The sequence below is a fragment of the Lactuca virosa genome, chromosome 1 (genome assembly GCF_052849685.1).
Source record: "Lactuca virosa cultivar CGN04683 chromosome 1, Lactuca_virosa_CGN04683_v6, whole genome shotgun sequence".
Taxonomy (NCBI): Eukaryota; Viridiplantae; Streptophyta; class Magnoliopsida; order Asterales; family Asteraceae; genus Lactuca; species Lactuca virosa.
This window is the reverse complement of record NC_136426.1, coordinates 262,452,822-262,471,826: the sequence shown is the minus strand read 5'-3', so window position 1 is coordinate 262,471,826 and position 19,005 is coordinate 262,452,822. Positions and strand designations below refer to the sequence as shown.

The window sequence follows — 19,005 nt, the reverse complement described above, 5'->3', positions numbered from 1 at the left end:
GGCTCCGTTCCAAAAATACGAAAACCATCAACCATGAAGCGGAGGCCACCCGAGCATAGAAATAGCAAGAAAGAAAAAAAAACAAAAAAAACCGCACGTAAAATCTAAAAAAACGCAAACGGACAACGAAAAAGGGGGATGCAACACGAGGACTTCCCAGGGGGTCACCTATCCTAGTACTACTCTCGCCCAAGCACGCTTAACTGCGGAGTTCTGATGGGATCCGGTGCATTAGTGCTGGTATGATCGCACCCGAAATACTATCCATGCTTATTGCTTGTATGTCTTAAAAGACGCAGAACCTCCTTTGTTTTCGTACGCGAGGCGTGGGACCCACGTGACCGATCGGCTCCGTTCCAAAAATACGAAGACCACGAACCATGAAGCGCAGGCCACCCGAGCATAGAAATAGCAAGAAAGAAAAAAAAACAAAAAAAAAACCGCACGTAAAATCTAAAAAAACGCAAACGGACAACGAAAAAGGGGGGTGCAACACGAGGACTTCCCATGGGGTCACCCATCCTAGTACTACTCCCGCCCAAGCACGCTTAACTGCGGAGTTCTGATGGGATCTGGTGCATTAGTGCTGGTATGATCGCACCCGAAATACTGTCCATGCTTATTGCTTGTATGTCTTAAAAGACACAGAACCTCCTTTGTTTTCGTACGCGAGGCGTGGGACCCACGTGACCGATCGGCTCCGTTCCAAAAATACGAAGACCATGAACCATGAAACGGAGGCCACCCGAGCATAGAAATAGCAAGAAAAAAAAACAAAAAAAAATCGCACGTAAAATCTAAAAAAACGCAAACGGACAACGAAAAAGGGGGGTGCAACACGAGGACTTCCCAGGGGGTCACCCATCCTAGTACTACTCTCGCCCAAGCACGCTTAACTGCGGAGTTCTGATGGGATCCGGTGCATTAGTGCTGGTATGATCGCACCCGAAATACTATCCATGCTTATTGCTTGTATGTCTTAAAAGACGCAGAACCTCCTTTGTTTTCGTACGCGAGGCGTGGAACCCACGTGACCGATCGGCTCCGTTCCAAAAATACGAAAACCATCAACCATGAAGCGGAGGCCACCCGAGCATAAAAATAGCAAGAAAGAAAAAAAACAAAAAAAAACCGCACGTAAAATCTAAAAAAACGCAAACGGACAACGAAAAAGGGGGGTGCAACACGAGGACTTCCCAGGGGGTCACCTATCCTAGTACTACTCTCGCCCAAGCACGCTTAACTGCGGAGTTCTGATGGGATCCGGTGCATTAGTGCTGGTATGATCGCACCCGAAATACTATCCATGCTTATTGCTTGTATGTCTTAAAAGACGCAGAACCTCCTTTGTTTTCGTACGCGAGGCGTGGGACCCACGTGACCGATCGGCTCCGTTCCAAAAATACGAAGACCATGAACCATGAAGCGCAGGCCACCCGAGCATAGAAATAGCAAGAAAGAAAAAAAAACAAAAAAAAACCGCACGTAAAATCTAAAAAAACGCAAACGGACAACGAAAAAGGGGGGTGCAACACGAGGACTTCCCATGGGTCACCCATCCTAGTACTACTCTCGCCCAAGCACGCTTAACTGCGGAGTTCTGATGGGATCCGGTGCATTAGTGCTGGTATGATCGCACCCGAAATACTGTCCATGCTTATTGCTTGTATGTCTTAAAAGACACAGAACCTCCTTTGTTTTCGTACGCGAGGCGTGGGACCCACGTGACCGATCGGCTCCGTTCCAAAAATACGAAGACCATGAACCATGAAACGGAGGCCACCCGAGCATAGAAATAGCAAGAAAAAAAAACAAAAAAAAACCGCACGTAAAATCTAAAAAAACGCAAACGGACAAAGAAAAAGGGGGGTGCAACACGAGGACTTCCCAGGGGGTCACCCATCCTAGTACTACTCTTGCCCAAGCACGCTTAACTGCGATGTTCTGATGGGATCCGGTGCATTAGTGCTGGTATGATCGCACCCGAAATACTATCCATGCTTATTGCTTGTATGTCTTAGAAGACGCAGAACCTCCTTTGTTTTCGTACGCGAGGCGTGGAACCCACGTGACCGATCGGCTCCGTTCCAAAAATACGAAAACCATCAACCATGAAGCGGAGGCCACCCGAGCATAGAAATAGCAAGAAAGAAAAAAAACAAAAAAAACCGCACGTAAAATCTAAAAAAACGCAAACGGACAACGAAAAAGGGGGATGCAACACGAGGACTTCCCAGGGGGTCACCTATCCTAGTACTACTCTCGCCCAAGCACGCTTAACTGCGGAGTTCTGATGGGATCCGGTGCATTAGTGCTGGTATGATCGCACCCGAAATACTATCCATGCTTATTGCTTGTATGTCTTAAAAGACGCAGAACCTCCTTTGTTTTCGTACGCGAGGCGTGGGACCCACGTGACCGATCGGCTCCGTTCCAAAAATACGAAGACCATGAACCATGAAGCGCAGGCCACCCGAGCATAGAAATAGCAAGTAAGAAAAAAAAACAAAAAAAAAACCGCACGTAAAATCTGAAAAAACGCAAACGGACAACGAAAAAGGGGGGTGCAACACGAGGACTTCCCATGGGGTCACCCATCCTAGTACTACTCCCGCACAAGCACGCTTAACTGCGGAGTTCTGATGGGATCTGGTGCATTAGTGCTGGTATGATCGCACCCGAAATACTGTCCATGCTTATTGCTTGTATGTCTTAAAAGACACAGAACCTCCTTTGTTTTCGTACGCGAGGCGTGGGACCCACGTGACCGATCGGCTCCGTTCCAAAAATACGAAGACCATGAACCATGAAACGGAGGCCACCCGAGCATAGAAATAGCAAGAAAAAAAAACAAAAAAAAAACCGCACGTAAAATCTAAAAAAACGCAAACGGACAACGAAAAAGGGGGGTGCAACACGAGGACTTCCCAGGGGGTCACCCATCCTAGTACTACTCTCGCCCAGGCACGCTTAACTGCGGAGTTCTGATGGGATCCGGTGCATTAGTGCTGGTATGATCGCACCCGAAATACTATCCATGCTTATTGCTTGTATGTCTTAAAAGACGCAGAACCTCCTTTGTTTTCGTACGCGAGGCGTGGAACCCACGTGACCGATCGGCTCCGTTCCAAAAATACGAAAACCATCAACCATGAAGCGGAGGCCACCCGAGCATAAAAATAGCAAGAAAGAAAAAAAACAAAAAAAAACCGCACGTAAAATCTAAAAAAACGCAAACGGACAACGAAAAAGGGGGGTGCAACACGAGGACTTCCCAGGGGGTCACCTATCCTAGTACTACTCTCGCCCAAGCACGCTTAACTGCGGAGTTCTGATGGGATCCGGTGCATTAGTGCTGGTATGATCGCACCCGAAATACTATCCATGCTTATTGCTTGTATGTCTTAAAAGACGCAGAACCTCCTTTGTTTTCGTACGCGAGGCGTGGGACCCACGTGACCGATCGGCTCCGTTCCAAAAATACGAAGACCATGAACCATGAAGCGCAGGCCACCCGAGCATAGAAATAGCAAGAAAGAAAAAAAAACAAAAAAAAACCGCACGTAAAATCTAAAAAAACGCAAACGGACAACGAAAAAGGGGGGTGCAACACGAGGACTTCCCATGGGTCACCCATCCTAGTACTACTCTCGCCCAAGCACGCTTAACTGCGGAGTTCTGATGAGATCCGGTGCATTAGTGCTGGTATGATCGCACCCGAAATACTGTCCATGCTTATTGCTTGTATGTCTTAAAAGACACAGAACCTCCTTTGTTTTCGTACGCGAGGCGTGGGACCCACGTGACCGATCGGCTCCGTTCCAAAAATACGAAGACCATGAACCATGAAACGGAGGCCACCCGAGCATAGAAATAGCAAGAAAAAAAAAACAAAAAAAAACCGCACGTAAAATCTAAAAAAACGCAAACGGACAACGAAAAAGGGGGGTGCAACACGAGGACTTCCCAGGGGGTCACCCATCCTAGTACTACTCTTGCCCAAGCACGCTTAACTGCGAAGTTCTGATGGGATCCGGTGCATTAGTGCTGGTATGATCGCACCCGAAATACTATCCATGCTTATTGCTTGTATGTCTTAGAAGATGCAGAACCTCCTTTGTTTTCGTACGCGAGGCGTGGAACCCACGTGACCGATCGGCTCCGTTCCAAAAATACGAAAACCATCAACCATGAAGCGGAGGCCACCCGAGCATAGAAATAGCAAGAAAGAAAAAAAACAAAAAAAACCGCACGTAAAATCTAAAAAAACGCAAACGGACAACGAAAAAGGGGGATGCAACACGAGGACTTCCCAGGGGGTCACCTATCCTAGTACTACTCTCGCCCAAGCACGCTTAACTGCAGAGTTCTGATGGGATCCGGTGCATTAGTGCTGGTATGATCGCACCCGAAATACTATCCATGCTTATTGCTTGTATGTCTTAAAAGACGCAGAACCTCCTTTGTTTTCGTACGCGAGGCGTGGGACCCACGTGACCGATCGGCTCCGTTCCAAAAATACGAAGACCATGAACCATGAAGCGCAGGCCACCCGAGCATAGAAATAGCAAGAAAGAAAAAAAAAACAAAAAAAAACCGCACGTAAAATCTAAAAAAACGCAAACGGACAACGAAAAAGGGGGGTGCAACACGAGGACTTCCCATGGGGTCACCCATCCTAGTACTACTCCCGCACAAGCACGCTTAACTGCGGAGTTCTGATGGGATCCGGTGCATTAGTGCTGGTATGATCGCACCCGAAATACTGTCCATGCTTATTGCTTGTATGTCTTAAAAGACACAGAACCTCCTTTGTTTTCGTACGCGAGGCGTGGGACCCACGTGACCGATCGGCTCCGTTCCAAAAATACGAAGACCATGAACCATGAAACGGAGGCCACCCGAGCATAGAAATAGCAAGAAAAAAAAACAAAAAAAAACCGCACGTAAAATCTAAAAAAACGCAAACGGACAACGAAAAAGGGGGGTGCAACACGAGGACTTCCCAGGGGGTCACCCATCCTAGTACTACTCTCGCCCAAGCACGCTTAACTGCGGAGTTCTGATGGGATCCGGTGCATTAGTGCTGGTATGATCGCACCCGAAATACTATCCATGCTTATTGCTTGTATGTCTTAAAAGACGCAGAACCTCCTTTGTTTTCGTACGCGAGGCGTGGAACCCACGTGACCGATCGGCTTCGTTCCAAAAATACGAAAACCATCAACCATGAAGCGGAGGCCACCCGAGCATAGAAATAGCAAGAAAGAAAAAAAACAAAAAAAAACCGCACGTAAAATTTAAAAAAACGCAAACGGACAACGAAAAAGGGGGGTGCAACACGAGGACTTCCCAGGGGGTCACCTATCCTAGTACTACTCTCGCCCAAGCACGCTTAACTGCGGAGTTCTGATGGGATCCGGTGCATTAGTGCTGGTATGATCGCACCCGAAATACTATCCATGCTTATTGCTTGTATGTCTTAAAAGACGCAGAACCTCCTTTGTTTTCGTACGCGAGGCGTGGGACCCACGTGACCGATCGGCTCCGTTCCAAAAATACGAAGACCATGAACCATGAAGCGCAGGCCACCCGAGCATAGAAATAGCAAGAAAGAAAAAAAAAACAAAAAAAAAACCGCACGTAAAATCTAAAAAAACGCAAACGGACAACGAAAAAGGGGGGTGCAACACGAGGACTTCCCATGGGGTCACCCATCCTAGTACTACTCCCGCACAAGCACGCTTAACTGCGGAGTTCTGATGGGATCTGGTGCATTAGTGCTGGTATGATCGCACCCGAAATACTGTCCATGCTTATTGCTTGTATGTCTTAAAAGACACAGAACCTCCTTTGTTTTCGTACGCGAGGCGTGGGACCCACGTGACCGATCGGCTCCGTTCCAAAAATACGAAGACCATGAACCATGAAACGGAGGCCACCCGAGCATAGAAATAGCAAGAAAAAAAAACAAAAAAAAACCGCACGTAAAATCTAAAAAAACGCAAACGGACAACGAAAAAGGGGGGTGCAACACGAGGACTTCCCAGGGGGTCACCCATCCTAGTACTACTCTCGCCCAAGCACGCTTAACTGCGGAGTTCTGATGGGATCCGGTGCATTAGTGCTGGTATGATCGCACCCGAAATACTATCCATGCTTATTGCTTGTATGTCTTAAAAGACGCAGAACCTCCTTTGTTTTCGTACGCGAGGCGTGGAACCCACGTGACCGATCGGCTCCGTTCCAAAAATACGAAAACCATCAACCATGAAGCGGAGGCCACCCGAGCATAGAAATAGCAAGAAAGAAAAAAAACAAAAAAAAACCGCACATAAAATCTAAAAAAACGCAAACGGACAACGAAAAAGGGGGGTGCAACACGAGGACTTCCCAGGGGGTCACCTATCCTAGTACTACTCTCGCCCAAGCACGCTTAACTGCGGAGTTCTGATGGGATCCGGTGCATTAGTGCTGGTATGATCGCACCCGAAATACTATCCATGCTTATTGCTTGTATGTCTTAAAAGACGCAGAACCTCCTTTGTTTTCGTACGCGAGGCGTGGGACCCACGTGACCGATCGGCTCCGTTCCAAAAATACGAAAACCATCAACCATGAAGCGGAGGCCACCCGAGCATAGAAATAGCAAGAAAGAAAAAAAAACCGCACGTAAAATCAAAAAAAACGCAAACGGACAACGAAAAAGGGGGGTGCAACACGAGGACTTCCCAGGGGGTCACCCATCCTAGTACTACTCTCGCCCAAGCACGCTTAACTGCGGAGTTCTGATGGGATCCGGTGCATTAGTGCTGGTATGATCGCACCCGAAATACTATCCATGCTTATTGCTTTTATGTCTTAAAAGACGCAGAACCTCCTTTGTTTTCGTACGCGAGGCGTGGGACCCACGTGACCGATCGGCTCCGTTCCAAAAATACGAAAACCATCAACCATGAAGCGGAGGCCACCCGAGCATAGAAATAGCAAGAAAGAAAAAAAAACAAAAAAAAACCGCACGTAAAATCTAAAAAAACGCAAACGGACAACGAAAAAGGGGGGTGCAACACGAGGACTTCCCAGGGGGTCACCCATCCTAGTACTACTCTCGCCCAAGCACGCTTAACTTCGGAGTTCTGATGGGATCCGGTGCATTAGTGCTGGTATGATCGCACCCGAAATACTATCCATGCTTATTGCTTGTATGTCTTAAAAGACGCAGAACCTCCTTTGTTTTCGTACGCGAGGCGTGGGACCCACGTGACCGATCGGCTCCGTTCCAAAAATACGAAGACCATGAACCATGAAGCGCAGGCCACCCGAGCATAGAAATAGCAAGAAAGAAAAAAAAAAAAAAAAACCGCACGTAAAATCTAAAAAAACGCAAACGGACAACGAAAAAGGGGGGTCCAACACGAGGACTTCCCAGGGGGTCACCCATCCTAGTACTACTCTCGCCCAAGCACGCTTAACTGCGGAGTTCTGATGGGATCCGGTGCATTAGTGGTGGTATGATCGCACCCGAAATACTATCCATGCTTATTGCTTGTATGTCTTAAAAGACGCAGAACCTCCTTTGTTTTCGTACGCGAGGCGTGGGACCCACGTGACCGATCAGCTCCGTTCCAAAAATACGAAGACCATCAACCATGAAGCGGAGGCCACCCGAGCATAGAAATAGCAAGAAAGAAAAAAAAACAAAAAAAAAACCGCACGTAAAATCTAAAAAAACGCAAACGGACAACGAAAAAGGGGGGTGCAACACGAGGACTTCCCATGGGTCACCCATCCTAGTACTACTCTCGCCCAAGCACGCTTAACTGCGGAGTTCTGATGGGATCCGGTGCATTAGTGCTGGTATGATCGCACCCGAAATACTGTCCATGCTTATTGCTTGTATGTCTTAAAAGACACAGAACCTCCTTTGTTTTCGTACGCGAGGCGTGGAACCCACGTGACCGATCGGCTCCGTTCCAAAAATACGAAGACCATGAACCATGAAACGGAGGCCACCCGAGCATAGAAATAGCAAGAAAAAAAAAACAAAAAAAAAACCGCACGTAAAATCTAAAAAAACGCAAACGGACAACGAAAAAGGGGGGTGCAACACGAGGACTTCCCAGGGGGTCACCCATCCTAGTACTACTCTTACCCAAGCACGCTTAACTGCGAAGTTTTGATGGGATCCGGTGCATTAGTGCTGGTATGATCGCACCCGAAATACTATCCATGCTTATTGCTTGTATGTCTTAAAAGACGCAGAACCTCCTTTGTTTTCGTACGCGAGGCGTGGAACCCACGTGACCGATCGGCTCCGTTCCAAAAATACGAAAACCATCAACCATGAAGCGGAGGCCACCCGAGCATAGAAATAGCAAGAAAGAAAAAAAACAAAAAAAACCGCACGTAAAATCTAAAAAAACGCAAACGGACAACGAAAAAGGGGGGTGCAACACGAGGACTTCCCAGGGGGTCACCTATCCTAGTACTACTCTCGCCCAAGCACGCTTAACTGCGGAGTTCTGATGGGATCCGGTGCATTAGTGCTGGTATGATCGCACCCGAAATACTATCCATGCTTATTGCTTGTATGTCTTAAAAGACGCAGAACCTCCTTTGTTTTCATACGCGAGGCGTGGGACCCACGTGACCGATCGGCTCCGTTCCAAAAATACGAAGACCATGAACCATGAAGCGCAGGCCACCCGAGCATAGAAATAGCAAGAAAGAAAAAAAAAACAAAAAAAAAACCGCACGTAAAATCTAAAAAAACGCAAACGGACAACGAAAAAGGGGGGTGCAACACGAGGACTTCCCATGGGGTCACCCATCCTAGTACTACTCCCGCCCAAGCACGCTTAACTGCGGAGTTCTGATGGGATCCGGTGCATTAGTGCTGGTATGATCGCACCCGAAATACTGTCTATGCTTATTGCTTGTATGTCTTAAAAGACACAGAACCTCCTTTGTTTTCGTACGCGAGGCGTGGGACCCACGTGACCGATCGGCTCCGTTCCAAAAATACGAAGACCATGAACCATGAAACGGAGGCCACCCGAGCATAGAAATAGCAAGAAAAAAAAACAAAAAAAAACCGCACGTAAAATCTAAAAAAACGCAAACGGACAACGAAAAAGGGGGGTGCAACACGAGGACTTCCCAGGGGGTCACCCATCCTAGTACTACTCTCGCCCAAGCACGCTTAACTGCGGAGTTCTGATGGGATCCGGTGCATTAGTGCTGGTATGATCGCACCCGAAATACTATCCATGCTTATTGCTTGTATGTCTTAAAAGACGCAGAACCTCCTTTGTTTTCGTACGCGAGGCGTGGAACCCACGTGACCGATCGACTCCGTTCCAAAAATACGAAAACCATCAACCATGAAGCGGAGGCCACCCGAGCATAGAAATAGCAAGAAAGAAAAAAAACAAAAAAACCGCACGTAAAATCTAAAAAAACGCAAACGGACAACGAAAAAGGGGGGTGCAACACGAGGACTTCCCAGGGGGTCACCTATCCTAGTACTACTCTCGCCCAAGCACGCTTAACTGCGGAGTTCTGATGGGATCCGGTGCATTAGTGCTGGTATGATCGCACCCGAAATACTATCCATGCTTATTGCTTGTATGTCTTAAAAGACGCAGAACCTCCTTTGTTTTCGTACGCGAGGCGTGGGACCCACGTGACCGATCGGCTCCGTTCCAAAAATACGAAGACCATGAACCATGAAGCGCAGGCCACCCGAGCATAGAAATAGCAAGAAAGAAAAAAAAAACAAAAAAAAAACCGCACGTAAAATCTAAAAAAACGCAAACGGACAACGAAAAAGGGGGGTGCAACACGAGGACTTCCCATGGGGTCACCCATCCTAGTACTACTCCCGCCCAAGCACGCTTAACTGCGGAGTTCTGATGGGATCCGGTGCATTAGTGCTGGTATGATCGCACCCGAAATACTGTCTATGCTTATTGCTTGTATGTCTTAAAAGACACAGAACCTCCTTTGTTTTCGTACGCGAGGCGTGGGACCCACGTGACCGATCGGCTCCGTTCCAAAAATACGAAGACCATGAACCATGAAACGGAGGCCACCCGAGCATAGAAATAGCAAGAAAAAAAAACAAAAAAAAACCGCACGTAAAATCTAAAAAAACGCAAACGGACAACGAAAAAGGGGGGTGCAACACGAGGACTTCCCAGGGGGTCACCTATCCTAGTACTACTCTCGCCCAAGCACGCTTAACTGCGGAGTTCTGCTGGGATCCGGTGCATTAGTGCTGGTATGATCGCACCCGAAATACTATCCATGCTTATTGCTTGTATGTCTTAAAAGACGCAGAACCTCCTTTGTTTTCATACGCGAGGCGTGGGACCCACGTGACCGATCGGCTCCGTTCCAAAAATACGAAGACCATGAACCATGAAGCGCAGGCCACCCGAGCATAGAAATAGCAAGAAAGAAAAAAAAACAAAAAAAAAACCGCACGTAAAATCTAAAAAAACGCAAACGGACAACGAAAAAGGGGGGTGCAACACGAGGACTTCCCATGGGGTCACCCATCCTAGTACTACTCCCGCCCAAGCACGCTTAACTGCGGAGTTCTGATGGGATCCGGTGCATTAGTGCTGGTATGATCGCACCCGAAATACTGTCTATGCTTATTGCTTGTATGTCTTAAAAGACACAGAACCTCCTTTGTTTTCGTACGCGAGGCGTGGGACCCACGTGACCGATCGGCTCCGTTCCAAAAATACGAAGACCATGAACCATGAAACGGAGGCCACCCGAGCATAGAAATAGCAAGAAAAAAAAACAAAAAAAAACCGCACGTAAAATCTAAAAAAACGCAAACGGACAACGAAAAAGGGGGGTGCAACACGAGGACTTCCCAGGGGGTCACCCATCCTAGTACTACTCTCGCCCAAGCACGCTTAACTGCGGAGTTCTGATGGGATCCGGTGCATTAGTGCTGGTATGATCGCACCCGAAATACTATCCATGCTTATTGCTTGTATGTCTTAAAAGACGCAGAACCTCCTTTGTTTTCGTACGCGAGGCGTGGAACCCACGTGACCGATCGACTCCGTTCCAAAAATACGAAAACCATCAACCATGAAGCGGAGGCCACCCGAGCATAGAAATAGCAAGAAAGAAAAAAAACAAAAAAACCGCACGTAAAATCTAAAAAAACGCAAACGGACAACGAAAAAGGGGGGTGCAACACGAGGACTTCCCAGGGGGTCACCTATCCTAGTACTACTCTCGCCCAAGCACGCTTAACTGCGGAGTTCTGATGGGATCCGGTGCATTAGTGCTGGTATGATCGCACCCGAAATACTATCCATGCTTATTGCTTGTATGTCTTAAAAGACGCAGAACCTCCTTTGTTTTCGTACGCGAGGCGTGGGACCCACGTGACCGATCGGCTCCGTTCCAAAAATACGAAGACCATGAACCATGAAGCGCAGGCCACCCGAGCATAGAAATAGCAAGAAAGAAAAAAAAAAAACAAAAAAAAACCGCACGTAAAATCTAAAAAAACGCAAACGGACAACGAAAAAGGGGGGTGCAACACGAGGACTTCCCATGGGGTCACCCATCCTAGTACTACTCCCGCACAAGCACGCTTAACTGCGGAGTTCTGATGGGATCTGGTGCATTAGTGCTGGTATGATCGCACCCGAAATACTGTCCATGCTTATTGCTTGTATGTCTTAAAAGACACAGAACCTCCTTTGTTTTCGTACGCGAGGCGTGGGACCCACGTGACCGATCGGCTCCGTTCCAAAAATACGAAGACCATGAACCATGAAACGGAGGCCACCCGAGCATAGAAATAGCAAGAAAAAAAAACAAAAAAAAACCGCACGTAAAATCTAAAAAAACGCAAACGGACAACGAAAAAGGGGGGTGCAACACGAGGACTTCCCAGGGGGTCACCCATCCTAGTACTACTCTCGCCCAAGCACGCTTAACTGCGGAGTTCTGATGGGATCCGGTGCATTAGTGCTGGTATGATCGCACCCGAAATACTATCCATGCTTATTGCTTGTATGTCTTAAAAGACGCAGAACCTCCTTTGTTTTCGTACGCGAGGCGTGGAACCCACGTGACCGATCGGCTCCGTTCCAAAAATACGAAAACCATCAACCATGAAGCGGAGGCCACCCGAGCATAGAAATAGCAAGAAAGAAAAAAAAACAAAAAAAAACCGCACGTAAAATCTAAAAAAACGCAAACGGACAACGAAAAAGGGGGGTGCAACACGAGGACTTCCCAGGGGGTCACCTATCCTAGTACTACTCTCGCCCAAGCACGCTTAACTGCGGAGTTCTGATGGGATCCGGTGCATTAGTGCTGGTATGATCGCACCCGAAATACTATCCATGCTTATTGCTTGTATGTCTTAAAAGACGCAGAACCTCCTTTGTTTTCGTACGCGAGGCGTGGGACCCACGTGACCGATCGGCTCCGTTCCAAAAATACGAAGACTATGAACCATGAAGCGCAGGCCACCCGAGCATAGAAATAGCAAGAAAGAAAAAAAAACAAAAAAAAAACCGCACGTAAAATCTAAAAAAACGCAAACGGACAACGAAAAAGGGGGGTGCAACACGAGGACTTCCCATGGGGTCACCCATCCTAGTACTACTCCCGCCCAAGCACGCTTAACTGCGGAGTTCTGATGGGATCCGGTGCATTAGTGCTGGTATGATCGCACCCGAAATACTCTCCATGCTTATTGCTTGTATGTCTTAAAAGACACAGAACCTCCTTTGTTTTCGTACGCGAGGCGTGGGACCCACGTGACCGATCGGCTCCGTTGCAAAAATACGAAGACCATGAACCATGAAACGGAGGCCACCCGAGCATAGAAATAGCAAGAAAAAAAAACAAAAAAAAACCGCACGTAAAATCTAAAAAAACCCAAACGGACAACGAAAAAGGGGGGTGCAACACGAGGACTTCCCAGGGGGTCACCCATCTTAGTACTACTCTCGCCCAAGCACGCTTAACTGCGGAGTTCTGATGGGATCCGGTGCATTAGTGCTGGTATGATCGCACCCGAAATACTATCCATGCTTATTGCTTGTATGTCTTAAAAGACGCAGAACCTCCTTTGTTTTCGTACGCGAGGCGTGGAACCCACGTGACCGATCGGCTCCGTTCCAAAAATTCGAAAACCATCAACCATGAAGCGGAGGCCACCCGAGCATAGAAATAGCAAGAAAGAAAAAAAAACCGCACGTAAAATCTAAAAAAACGCAAACGGACAACGAAAAAGGGGGGTGCAACACGAGGACTTCCCAGGGGGTCACCCATCCTAGTACTACTCTCGCCCAAGCACGCTTAACTGCGGAGTTCTGATGGGATCCGATGCATTAGTGCTGGTATGATCGCACCCGAAATACTATCCATGCTTATTGCTTTTATGTCTTAAAAGACGCAGAACCTCCTTTGTTTTCGTACGCGAGGCGTGGGACCCACGTGACCGATCGGCTCCGTTCCAAAAATACGAAAACCATCAACCATGAAGCGGAGGCCACCCGAGCATAGAAATAGCAAGAAAGAAAAAAAAAACAAAAAAAAACCGCACGTAAAATCTAAAAAAACGCAAACGGACAACGAAAAAGGGGGGTGCAACACGAGGACTTCCCAGGGGGTCACCCATCCTAGTACTACTCTCGCCCAAGCACGCTTAACTGCGGAGTTCTGATGGGATCCGGTGCATTAGTGCTGGTATGATCGCACCCGAAATACTATCCATGCTTATTGCTTTTATGTCTTAAAAGACGCAGAACCTCCTTTGTTTTCGTACGCGAGGCGTGGGACCCACGTGACCGATCGGCTCCGTTCCAAAAATACGAAAACCATCAACCATGAAGCGGAGGCCACCCGAGCATAGAAATAGCAAGAAAGAAAAAAAAACAAAAAAAAACCGCATGTAAAATCTAAAAAAACGCAAACGGACAACGAAAAAGGGGGGTGCAACACGAGGACTTCCCAGGGGGTCACCCATCCTAGTACTACTCTCGCCCAAGCACGCTTAACTGCGGAGTTCTGATGGGATCCGGTGCATTAGTGCTGGTATGATCGCACCCGAAATACTATCCATGCTTATTGCTTGTATGTCTTAAAAGACGCAGAACCTCCTTTGTTTTCGTACGCGAGGCGTGGGACCCACGTGACCGATCGGCTCCGTTCCAAAAATACGAAGACCATGAACCATGAAGCGCAGGCCACCCGAGCATAGAAATAGCAAGAAAGAAAAAAAAAAAAAACCGCACGTAAAATCTAAAAAAACGCAAACGGACAACGAAAAAGGGGGGTCCAACACGAGGACTTCCCAGGGGGTCACCCATCCTAGTACTACTCTCGCCCAAGCACGCTTAACTGCGGAGTTCTGATGGGATCCGGTGCATTAGTGGTGGTATGATCGCACCCGAAATACTATCCATGCTTATTGCTTGTATGTCTTAAAAGACGCAGAACCTCCTTTGTTTTCGTACGCGAGGCGTGGGACCCACGTGACCGATCAGCTCCGTTCCAAAAATACGAAGACCATCAACCATGAAGCGGAGGCCACCCGAGCATAGAAATAGCAAGAAAGAAAAAAAAACAAAAAAAAAACCGCACGTAAAATCTAAAAAAACGCAAACGGACAACGAAAAAGGGGGGTGCAACACGAGGACTTCCCATGGGTCACCCATCCTAGTACTACTCTCGCCCAAGCACGCTTAACTGCGGAGTTCTGATGGGATCCGGTGCATTAGTGCTGGTATGATCGCACCCGAAATACTATCCATGCTTATTGCTTGTATGTCTTAAAAGACGCAGAACCTCCTTTGTTTTCATACGCGAGGCGTGGGACCCACGTGACCGATCGGCTCCGTTCCAAAAATACGAAGACCATGAACCATGAAGCGCAGGCCACCCGAGCATAGAAATAGCAAGAAAGAAAAAAAAACAAAAAAAAAACCGCACGTAAAATCTAAAAAAACGCAAACGGACAACGAAAAAGGGGGGTGCAACACGAGGACTTCCCATGGGGTCACCCATCCTAGTACTACTCCCGCCCAAGCACGCTTAACTGCGGAGTTCTGATGGGATCCGGTGCATTAGTGCTGGTATGATCGCACCCGAAATACTGTCTATGCTTATTGCTTGTATGTCTTAAAAGACACAGAACCTCCTTTGTTTTCGTACGCGAGGCGTGGGACCCACGTGACCGATCGGCTCCGTTCCAAAAATACGAAGACCATGAACCATGAAACGGAGGCCACCCGAGCATAGAAATAGCAAGAAAAAAAAACAAAAAAAAACCGCACGTAAAATCTAAAAAAACGCAAACGGACAACGAAAAAGGGGGGTGCAACACGAGGACTTCCCAGGGGGTCACCCATCCTAGTACTACTCTCGCCCAAGCACGCTTAACTGCGGAGTTCTGATGGGATCCGGTGCATTAGTGCTGGTATGATCGCACCCGAAATACTATCCATGCTTATTGCTTGTATGTCTTAAAAGACGCAGAACCTCCTTTGTTTTCGTACGCGAGGCGTGGAACCCACGTGACCGATCGACTCCGTTCCAAAAATACGAAAACCATCAACCATGAAGCGGAGGCCACCCGAGCATAGAAATAGCAAGAAAGAAAAAAAACAAAAAAACCGCACGTAAAATCTAAAAAAACGCAAACGGACAACGAAAAAGGGGGGTGCAACACGAGGACTTCCCAGGGGGTCACCTATCCTAGTACTACTCTCGCCCAAGCACGCTTAACTGCGGAGTTCTGATGGGATCCGGTGCATTAGTGCTGGTATGATCGCACCCGAAATACTATCCATGCTTATTGCTTGTATGTCTTAAAAGACGCAGAACCTCCTTTGTTTTCGTACGCGAGGCGTGGGACCCACGTGACCGATCGGCTCCGTTCCAAAAATACGAAGACCATGAACCATGAAGCGCAGGCCACCCGAGCATAGAAATAGCAAGAAAGAAAAAAAAAACAAAAAAAAAACCGCACGTAAAATCTAAAAAAACGCAAACGGACAACGAAAAAGGGGGGTGCAACACGAGGACTTCCCATGGGGTCACCCATCCTAGTACTACTCCCGCACAAGCACGCTTAACTGCGGAGTTCTGATGGGATCTGGTGCATTAGTGCTGGTATGATCGCACCCGAAATACTGTCCATGCTTATTGCTTGTATGTCTTAAAAGACACAGAACCTCCTTTGTTTTCGTACGCGAGGCGTGGGACCCACGTGACCGATCGGCTCCGTTCCAAAAATACGAAGACCATGAACCATGAAACGGAGGCCACCCGAGCATAGAAATAGCAAGAAAAAAAAACAAAAAAAAACCGCACGTAAAATCTAAAAAAACGCAAACGGACAACGAAAAAGGGGGGTGCAACACGAGGACTTCCCAGGGGGTCACCCATCCTAGTACTACTCTCGCCCAAGCACGCTTAACTGCGGAGTTCTGATGGGATCCGGTGCATTAGTGCTGGTATGATCGCACCCGAAATACTATCCATGCTTATTGCTTGTATGTCTTAAAAGACGCAGAACCTCCTTTGTTTTCGTACGCGAGGCATGGAACCCACGTGACCGATCGGCTCCGTTCCAAAAATACGAAAACCATCAACCATGAAGCGGAGGCCACCCGAGCATAGAAATAGCAAGAAAGAAAAAAAAACAAAAAAAAACCGCACGTAAAATCTAAAAAAACGCAAACGGACAACGAAAAAGGGGGGTGCAACACGAGGACTTCCCAGGGGGTCACCTATCCTAGTACTACTCTCGCCCAAGCACGCTTAACTGCGGAGTTCTGATGGGATCCGGTGCATTAGTGCTGGTATGATCGCACCCGAAATACTATCCATGCTTATTGCTTGTATGTCTTAAAAGACGCAGAACCTCCTTTGTTTTCGTACGCGAGGCGTGGGACCCACGTGACCGATCGGCTCCGTTCCAAAAATACGAAGACTATGAACCATGAAGCGCAGGCCACCCGAGCATAGAAATAGCAAGAAAGAAAAAAAAACAAAAAAAAAACCGCACGTAAAATCTAAAAAAACGCAAACGGACAACGAAAAAGGGGGTGCAACACGAGGACTTCCCATGGGGTCACCCATCCTAGTACTACTCCCGCCCAAGCACGCTTAACTGCGGAGTTCTGATGGGATCCGGTGCATTAGTGCTGGTATGATCGCACCCGAAATACTCTCCATGCTTATTGCTTGTATGTCTTAAAAGACGCAGAACCTCCTTTGTTTTCGTACGCGAGGCGTGGGACCCACGTGACCGATCGGCTCCGTTGCAAAAATACGAAGACCATGAACCATGAAACGGAGGCCACCCGAGCATAGAAATAGCAAGAAAAAAAAACAAAAAAAAACCGCACGTAAAATCTAAAAAAACGCAAACGGACAACGAAAAAGGGGGGTGCAACACGAGGACTTCCCAGGGGGTCACCCATCTTAGTACTACTCTCGCCCAAGCACGCTTAACTGCGGAGTTTTGATGGGATCCGGTGCATTAGTGCTGGTATGATCGCACCCGAAATACTCTCCATGCTTATTGCTTGTATGTCTTAAAAGACGCAGAACCTCCTTTGTTTTCGTACGCGAGGCGTGGGACCCACGTGACCGATCGGCTCCGTTCCAAAAATTCGAAAACCATCAACCATGAAGCGGAGGCCACCCGAGCATAGAAATAGCAAGAAAGAAAAAAAAACCGCACGTAAAATCTAAAAAAACGCAAACGGACAACGAAAAAGGGGGGTGCAACACGAGGACTTCCCAGGGGGTCACCCATCCTAGTACTACTCTCGCCCAAGCACGCTTAACTGCGGAGTTTTGATGGGATCCGGTGCATTAGTGCTGGTATGATCGCACCCGAAATACTATCCATGCTTATTGCTTTTATGTCTTAAAAGACGCAGAACCTCCTTTGTTTTCGTACGCGAGGCGTGGGACCCACGTGACCGATCGGCTCCGTTCCAAAAATACGAAAACCATCAACCATGAAGCGGAGGCCACCCGAGCATAGAAATAGCAAGAAAGAAAAAAAAACAAAAAAAAACCGCACGTAAAATCTAAAAAAACGCAAACGGACAACGAAAAAGGGGGGTGCAACACGAGGACTTCCCAGGGGGTCACCCATCCTAGTACTACTCTCGCCCAAGCACGCTTAACTGCGGAGTTCTGATGGGATCCGGTGCATTAGTGCTGGTATGATCGCACCCGAAATACTATCCATGCTTATTGCTTTTATGTCTTAAAAGACGCAGAACCTCCTTTGTTTTCGTACGCGAGGCGTGGGACCCACGTGACCGATCGGCTCCGTTCCAAAAATACGAAGACCATGAACCATGAAGCGCAGGCCACCCGAGCATAGAAATAGCAAGAAAGAAAAAAAAACAAAAAAAAAACCGCACGTAAAATCTAAAAAAACGCAAACGGACAACGAAAAAGGGGGGTCCAACACGAGGACTTCCCAGGGGGTCACCCATCCTAGTACTACTCTCGCCCAAGCACGCTTAACTGCGGAGTTCTGATGGAATCCGGTGCATTAGTGGTGGTATGATCGCACCCGAAATACTATCCATGCTTATTGCTTGTATGTCTTAAAAGACGCAGAACCTCCTTTGTTTTCGTACGCGAGGCGTGGGACCCACGTGACCGATCAGCTCCGTTCCAAAAATACAAAGACCATCAACCATGAAGCGGAGGCCACCCGAGCATAGAAATAGCAAGAAAGAAAAAAAAACAAAAAAAAACCGCACGTAAAATCTAAAAAAACGCAAACGGACAACGAAAAAGGGGGGTGCAACACGAGGACTTCCCATGGGTCACCCATCCTAGTACTACTCTCGCCCAAGCACGCTTAACTGCGGAGTTCTGATGGGATCCGGTGCATTAGTGCTGGTATGATCGCACCCGAAATACTGTCCATGCTTATTGCTTGTATGTCTTAAAAGACACAGAACCTCCTTT

At 47.7% G+C, this 19,005-nt stretch overlaps 55 non-coding genes across 55 annotated transcripts; all 55 read right to left on the bottom strand.

Moving 5' to 3' along the window:
* Positions 1–135: 135 nt before the first annotated feature.
* LOC145144199 (5S ribosomal RNA) lies at positions 136–254 on the bottom strand. Its single transcript, XR_013725214.1, has one exon. It is a non-coding gene; the product is annotated as a 5S ribosomal RNA (ribosomal RNA).
* A 230-nt stretch (positions 255–484) lies between these two features.
* Positions 485–603, bottom strand: LOC145138962 (5S ribosomal RNA). Its single transcript, XR_013721800.1, has one exon. It is a non-coding gene; the product is annotated as a 5S ribosomal RNA (ribosomal RNA).
* Positions 604–828: 225 nt separating this feature from the next.
* Positions 829–947, bottom strand: LOC145143703 (5S ribosomal RNA). The gene has a single exon (XR_013724733.1). It is a non-coding gene; the product is annotated as a 5S ribosomal RNA (ribosomal RNA).
* Positions 948–1,175: 228 nt separating this feature from the next.
* On the bottom strand, positions 1,176–1,294 carry LOC145137804 (5S ribosomal RNA). Its single transcript, XR_013721237.1, has one exon. It is a non-coding gene; the product is annotated as a 5S ribosomal RNA (ribosomal RNA).
* A 229-nt stretch (positions 1,295–1,523) lies between these two features.
* Positions 1,524–1,641, bottom strand: LOC145144613 (5S ribosomal RNA). The gene has a single exon (XR_013725623.1). It is a non-coding gene; the product is annotated as a 5S ribosomal RNA (ribosomal RNA).
* Positions 1,642–1,866: 225 nt separating this feature from the next.
* LOC145149188 (5S ribosomal RNA) lies at positions 1,867–1,985 on the bottom strand. The gene has a single exon (XR_013730042.1). It is a non-coding gene; the product is annotated as a 5S ribosomal RNA (ribosomal RNA).
* A 227-nt stretch (positions 1,986–2,212) lies between these two features.
* Positions 2,213–2,331, bottom strand: LOC145144198 (5S ribosomal RNA). Its single transcript, XR_013725213.1, has one exon. It is a non-coding gene; the product is annotated as a 5S ribosomal RNA (ribosomal RNA).
* Positions 2,332–2,561: 230 nt separating this feature from the next.
* Positions 2,562–2,680, bottom strand: LOC145147920 (5S ribosomal RNA). Its single transcript, XR_013728821.1, has one exon. It is a non-coding gene; the product is annotated as a 5S ribosomal RNA (ribosomal RNA).
* A 226-nt stretch (positions 2,681–2,906) lies between these two features.
* Positions 2,907–3,025, bottom strand: LOC145153552 (5S ribosomal RNA). The gene has a single exon (XR_013734053.1). It is a non-coding gene; the product is annotated as a 5S ribosomal RNA (ribosomal RNA).
* A 228-nt stretch (positions 3,026–3,253) lies between these two features.
* Positions 3,254–3,372, bottom strand: LOC145137795 (5S ribosomal RNA). The gene has a single exon (XR_013721224.1). It is a non-coding gene; the product is annotated as a 5S ribosomal RNA (ribosomal RNA).
* A 229-nt stretch (positions 3,373–3,601) lies between these two features.
* On the bottom strand, positions 3,602–3,719 carry LOC145146330 (5S ribosomal RNA). The gene has a single exon (XR_013727279.1). It is a non-coding gene; the product is annotated as a 5S ribosomal RNA (ribosomal RNA).
* A 226-nt stretch (positions 3,720–3,945) lies between these two features.
* On the bottom strand, positions 3,946–4,064 carry LOC145145837 (5S ribosomal RNA). The gene has a single exon (XR_013726792.1). It is a non-coding gene; the product is annotated as a 5S ribosomal RNA (ribosomal RNA).
* Positions 4,065–4,291: 227 nt separating this feature from the next.
* LOC145146854 (5S ribosomal RNA) lies at positions 4,292–4,410 on the bottom strand. The gene has a single exon (XR_013727778.1). It is a non-coding gene; the product is annotated as a 5S ribosomal RNA (ribosomal RNA).
* A 230-nt stretch (positions 4,411–4,640) lies between these two features.
* Positions 4,641–4,759, bottom strand: LOC145145563 (5S ribosomal RNA). Its single transcript, XR_013726529.1, has one exon. It is a non-coding gene; the product is annotated as a 5S ribosomal RNA (ribosomal RNA).
* A 225-nt stretch (positions 4,760–4,984) lies between these two features.
* Positions 4,985–5,103, bottom strand: LOC145143691 (5S ribosomal RNA). The gene has a single exon (XR_013724722.1). It is a non-coding gene; the product is annotated as a 5S ribosomal RNA (ribosomal RNA).
* Positions 5,104–5,331: 228 nt separating this feature from the next.
* On the bottom strand, positions 5,332–5,450 carry LOC145137787 (5S ribosomal RNA). The gene has a single exon (XR_013721223.1). It is a non-coding gene; the product is annotated as a 5S ribosomal RNA (ribosomal RNA).
* A 231-nt stretch (positions 5,451–5,681) lies between these two features.
* LOC145147919 (5S ribosomal RNA) lies at positions 5,682–5,800 on the bottom strand. The gene has a single exon (XR_013728820.1). It is a non-coding gene; the product is annotated as a 5S ribosomal RNA (ribosomal RNA).
* A 225-nt stretch (positions 5,801–6,025) lies between these two features.
* On the bottom strand, positions 6,026–6,144 carry LOC145143679 (5S ribosomal RNA). The gene has a single exon (XR_013724709.1). It is a non-coding gene; the product is annotated as a 5S ribosomal RNA (ribosomal RNA).
* A 228-nt stretch (positions 6,145–6,372) lies between these two features.
* LOC145137782 (5S ribosomal RNA) lies at positions 6,373–6,491 on the bottom strand. The gene has a single exon (XR_013721219.1). It is a non-coding gene; the product is annotated as a 5S ribosomal RNA (ribosomal RNA).
* Positions 6,492–6,710: 219 nt separating this feature from the next.
* LOC145143667 (5S ribosomal RNA) lies at positions 6,711–6,829 on the bottom strand. Its single transcript, XR_013724697.1, has one exon. It is a non-coding gene; the product is annotated as a 5S ribosomal RNA (ribosomal RNA).
* A 229-nt stretch (positions 6,830–7,058) lies between these two features.
* On the bottom strand, positions 7,059–7,177 carry LOC145133766 (5S ribosomal RNA). Its single transcript, XR_013718738.1, has one exon. It is a non-coding gene; the product is annotated as a 5S ribosomal RNA (ribosomal RNA).
* A 227-nt stretch (positions 7,178–7,404) lies between these two features.
* LOC145149176 (5S ribosomal RNA) lies at positions 7,405–7,523 on the bottom strand. Its single transcript, XR_013730031.1, has one exon. It is a non-coding gene; the product is annotated as a 5S ribosomal RNA (ribosomal RNA).
* A 230-nt stretch (positions 7,524–7,753) lies between these two features.
* LOC145144612 (5S ribosomal RNA) lies at positions 7,754–7,871 on the bottom strand. The gene has a single exon (XR_013725622.1). It is a non-coding gene; the product is annotated as a 5S ribosomal RNA (ribosomal RNA).
* A 227-nt stretch (positions 7,872–8,098) lies between these two features.
* Positions 8,099–8,217, bottom strand: LOC145150070 (5S ribosomal RNA). Its single transcript, XR_013730899.1, has one exon. It is a non-coding gene; the product is annotated as a 5S ribosomal RNA (ribosomal RNA).
* A 227-nt stretch (positions 8,218–8,444) lies between these two features.
* LOC145137776 (5S ribosomal RNA) lies at positions 8,445–8,563 on the bottom strand. The gene has a single exon (XR_013721212.1). It is a non-coding gene; the product is annotated as a 5S ribosomal RNA (ribosomal RNA).
* A 231-nt stretch (positions 8,564–8,794) lies between these two features.
* On the bottom strand, positions 8,795–8,913 carry LOC145153718 (5S ribosomal RNA). Its single transcript, XR_013734211.1, has one exon. It is a non-coding gene; the product is annotated as a 5S ribosomal RNA (ribosomal RNA).
* Positions 8,914–9,138: 225 nt separating this feature from the next.
* LOC145143655 (5S ribosomal RNA) lies at positions 9,139–9,257 on the bottom strand. The gene has a single exon (XR_013724685.1). It is a non-coding gene; the product is annotated as a 5S ribosomal RNA (ribosomal RNA).
* Positions 9,258–9,483: 226 nt separating this feature from the next.
* On the bottom strand, positions 9,484–9,602 carry LOC145137769 (5S ribosomal RNA). The gene has a single exon (XR_013721210.1). It is a non-coding gene; the product is annotated as a 5S ribosomal RNA (ribosomal RNA).
* A 231-nt stretch (positions 9,603–9,833) lies between these two features.
* Positions 9,834–9,952, bottom strand: LOC145153716 (5S ribosomal RNA). Its single transcript, XR_013734209.1, has one exon. It is a non-coding gene; the product is annotated as a 5S ribosomal RNA (ribosomal RNA).
* A 225-nt stretch (positions 9,953–10,177) lies between these two features.
* On the bottom strand, positions 10,178–10,296 carry LOC145147115 (5S ribosomal RNA). The gene has a single exon (XR_013728029.1). It is a non-coding gene; the product is annotated as a 5S ribosomal RNA (ribosomal RNA).
* Positions 10,297–10,526: 230 nt separating this feature from the next.
* On the bottom strand, positions 10,527–10,645 carry LOC145153715 (5S ribosomal RNA). Its single transcript, XR_013734208.1, has one exon. It is a non-coding gene; the product is annotated as a 5S ribosomal RNA (ribosomal RNA).
* A 225-nt stretch (positions 10,646–10,870) lies between these two features.
* LOC145143644 (5S ribosomal RNA) lies at positions 10,871–10,989 on the bottom strand. The gene has a single exon (XR_013724674.1). It is a non-coding gene; the product is annotated as a 5S ribosomal RNA (ribosomal RNA).
* Positions 10,990–11,215: 226 nt separating this feature from the next.
* Positions 11,216–11,334, bottom strand: LOC145137756 (5S ribosomal RNA). The gene has a single exon (XR_013721207.1). It is a non-coding gene; the product is annotated as a 5S ribosomal RNA (ribosomal RNA).
* Positions 11,335–11,566: 232 nt separating this feature from the next.
* Positions 11,567–11,685, bottom strand: LOC145147918 (5S ribosomal RNA). Its single transcript, XR_013728819.1, has one exon. It is a non-coding gene; the product is annotated as a 5S ribosomal RNA (ribosomal RNA).
* Positions 11,686–11,910: 225 nt separating this feature from the next.
* On the bottom strand, positions 11,911–12,029 carry LOC145143632 (5S ribosomal RNA). Its single transcript, XR_013724662.1, has one exon. It is a non-coding gene; the product is annotated as a 5S ribosomal RNA (ribosomal RNA).
* A 229-nt stretch (positions 12,030–12,258) lies between these two features.
* Positions 12,259–12,377, bottom strand: LOC145137748 (5S ribosomal RNA). Its single transcript, XR_013721204.1, has one exon. It is a non-coding gene; the product is annotated as a 5S ribosomal RNA (ribosomal RNA).
* Positions 12,378–12,607: 230 nt separating this feature from the next.
* Positions 12,608–12,726, bottom strand: LOC145153713 (5S ribosomal RNA). The gene has a single exon (XR_013734207.1). It is a non-coding gene; the product is annotated as a 5S ribosomal RNA (ribosomal RNA).
* Positions 12,727–12,951: 225 nt separating this feature from the next.
* Positions 12,952–13,070, bottom strand: LOC145153680 (5S ribosomal RNA). The gene has a single exon (XR_013734176.1). It is a non-coding gene; the product is annotated as a 5S ribosomal RNA (ribosomal RNA).
* Positions 13,071–13,289: 219 nt separating this feature from the next.
* LOC145155920 (5S ribosomal RNA) lies at positions 13,290–13,408 on the bottom strand. Its single transcript, XR_013736348.1, has one exon. It is a non-coding gene; the product is annotated as a 5S ribosomal RNA (ribosomal RNA).
* Positions 13,409–13,638: 230 nt separating this feature from the next.
* On the bottom strand, positions 13,639–13,757 carry LOC145143619 (5S ribosomal RNA). Its single transcript, XR_013724649.1, has one exon. It is a non-coding gene; the product is annotated as a 5S ribosomal RNA (ribosomal RNA).
* Positions 13,758–13,986: 229 nt separating this feature from the next.
* Positions 13,987–14,105, bottom strand: LOC145143607 (5S ribosomal RNA). The gene has a single exon (XR_013724637.1). It is a non-coding gene; the product is annotated as a 5S ribosomal RNA (ribosomal RNA).
* A 224-nt stretch (positions 14,106–14,329) lies between these two features.
* LOC145149175 (5S ribosomal RNA) lies at positions 14,330–14,448 on the bottom strand. The gene has a single exon (XR_013730030.1). It is a non-coding gene; the product is annotated as a 5S ribosomal RNA (ribosomal RNA).
* Positions 14,449–14,678: 230 nt separating this feature from the next.
* LOC145144611 (5S ribosomal RNA) lies at positions 14,679–14,796 on the bottom strand. Its single transcript, XR_013725621.1, has one exon. It is a non-coding gene; the product is annotated as a 5S ribosomal RNA (ribosomal RNA).
* Positions 14,797–15,026: 230 nt separating this feature from the next.
* LOC145153712 (5S ribosomal RNA) lies at positions 15,027–15,145 on the bottom strand. The gene has a single exon (XR_013734206.1). It is a non-coding gene; the product is annotated as a 5S ribosomal RNA (ribosomal RNA).
* Positions 15,146–15,370: 225 nt separating this feature from the next.
* Positions 15,371–15,489, bottom strand: LOC145143595 (5S ribosomal RNA). Its single transcript, XR_013724626.1, has one exon. It is a non-coding gene; the product is annotated as a 5S ribosomal RNA (ribosomal RNA).
* Positions 15,490–15,715: 226 nt separating this feature from the next.
* LOC145137741 (5S ribosomal RNA) lies at positions 15,716–15,834 on the bottom strand. The gene has a single exon (XR_013721203.1). It is a non-coding gene; the product is annotated as a 5S ribosomal RNA (ribosomal RNA).
* Positions 15,835–16,065: 231 nt separating this feature from the next.
* LOC145147917 (5S ribosomal RNA) lies at positions 16,066–16,184 on the bottom strand. The gene has a single exon (XR_013728817.1). It is a non-coding gene; the product is annotated as a 5S ribosomal RNA (ribosomal RNA).
* A 225-nt stretch (positions 16,185–16,409) lies between these two features.
* LOC145143583 (5S ribosomal RNA) lies at positions 16,410–16,528 on the bottom strand. The gene has a single exon (XR_013724614.1). It is a non-coding gene; the product is annotated as a 5S ribosomal RNA (ribosomal RNA).
* Positions 16,529–16,757: 229 nt separating this feature from the next.
* On the bottom strand, positions 16,758–16,876 carry LOC145137736 (5S ribosomal RNA). Its single transcript, XR_013721201.1, has one exon. It is a non-coding gene; the product is annotated as a 5S ribosomal RNA (ribosomal RNA).
* Positions 16,877–17,105: 229 nt separating this feature from the next.
* LOC145153711 (5S ribosomal RNA) lies at positions 17,106–17,224 on the bottom strand. Its single transcript, XR_013734205.1, has one exon. It is a non-coding gene; the product is annotated as a 5S ribosomal RNA (ribosomal RNA).
* A 225-nt stretch (positions 17,225–17,449) lies between these two features.
* Positions 17,450–17,568, bottom strand: LOC145145049 (5S ribosomal RNA). The gene has a single exon (XR_013726042.1). It is a non-coding gene; the product is annotated as a 5S ribosomal RNA (ribosomal RNA).
* Positions 17,569–17,787: 219 nt separating this feature from the next.
* On the bottom strand, positions 17,788–17,906 carry LOC145143728 (5S ribosomal RNA). The gene has a single exon (XR_013724758.1). It is a non-coding gene; the product is annotated as a 5S ribosomal RNA (ribosomal RNA).
* Positions 17,907–18,135: 229 nt separating this feature from the next.
* Positions 18,136–18,254, bottom strand: LOC145143572 (5S ribosomal RNA). Its single transcript, XR_013724603.1, has one exon. It is a non-coding gene; the product is annotated as a 5S ribosomal RNA (ribosomal RNA).
* Positions 18,255–18,484: 230 nt separating this feature from the next.
* On the bottom strand, positions 18,485–18,603 carry LOC145150091 (5S ribosomal RNA). The gene has a single exon (XR_013730919.1). It is a non-coding gene; the product is annotated as a 5S ribosomal RNA (ribosomal RNA).
* Positions 18,604–18,832: 229 nt separating this feature from the next.
* On the bottom strand, positions 18,833–18,950 carry LOC145144610 (5S ribosomal RNA). Its single transcript, XR_013725620.1, has one exon. It is a non-coding gene; the product is annotated as a 5S ribosomal RNA (ribosomal RNA).
* Positions 18,951–19,005: the final 55 nt, after the last annotated feature.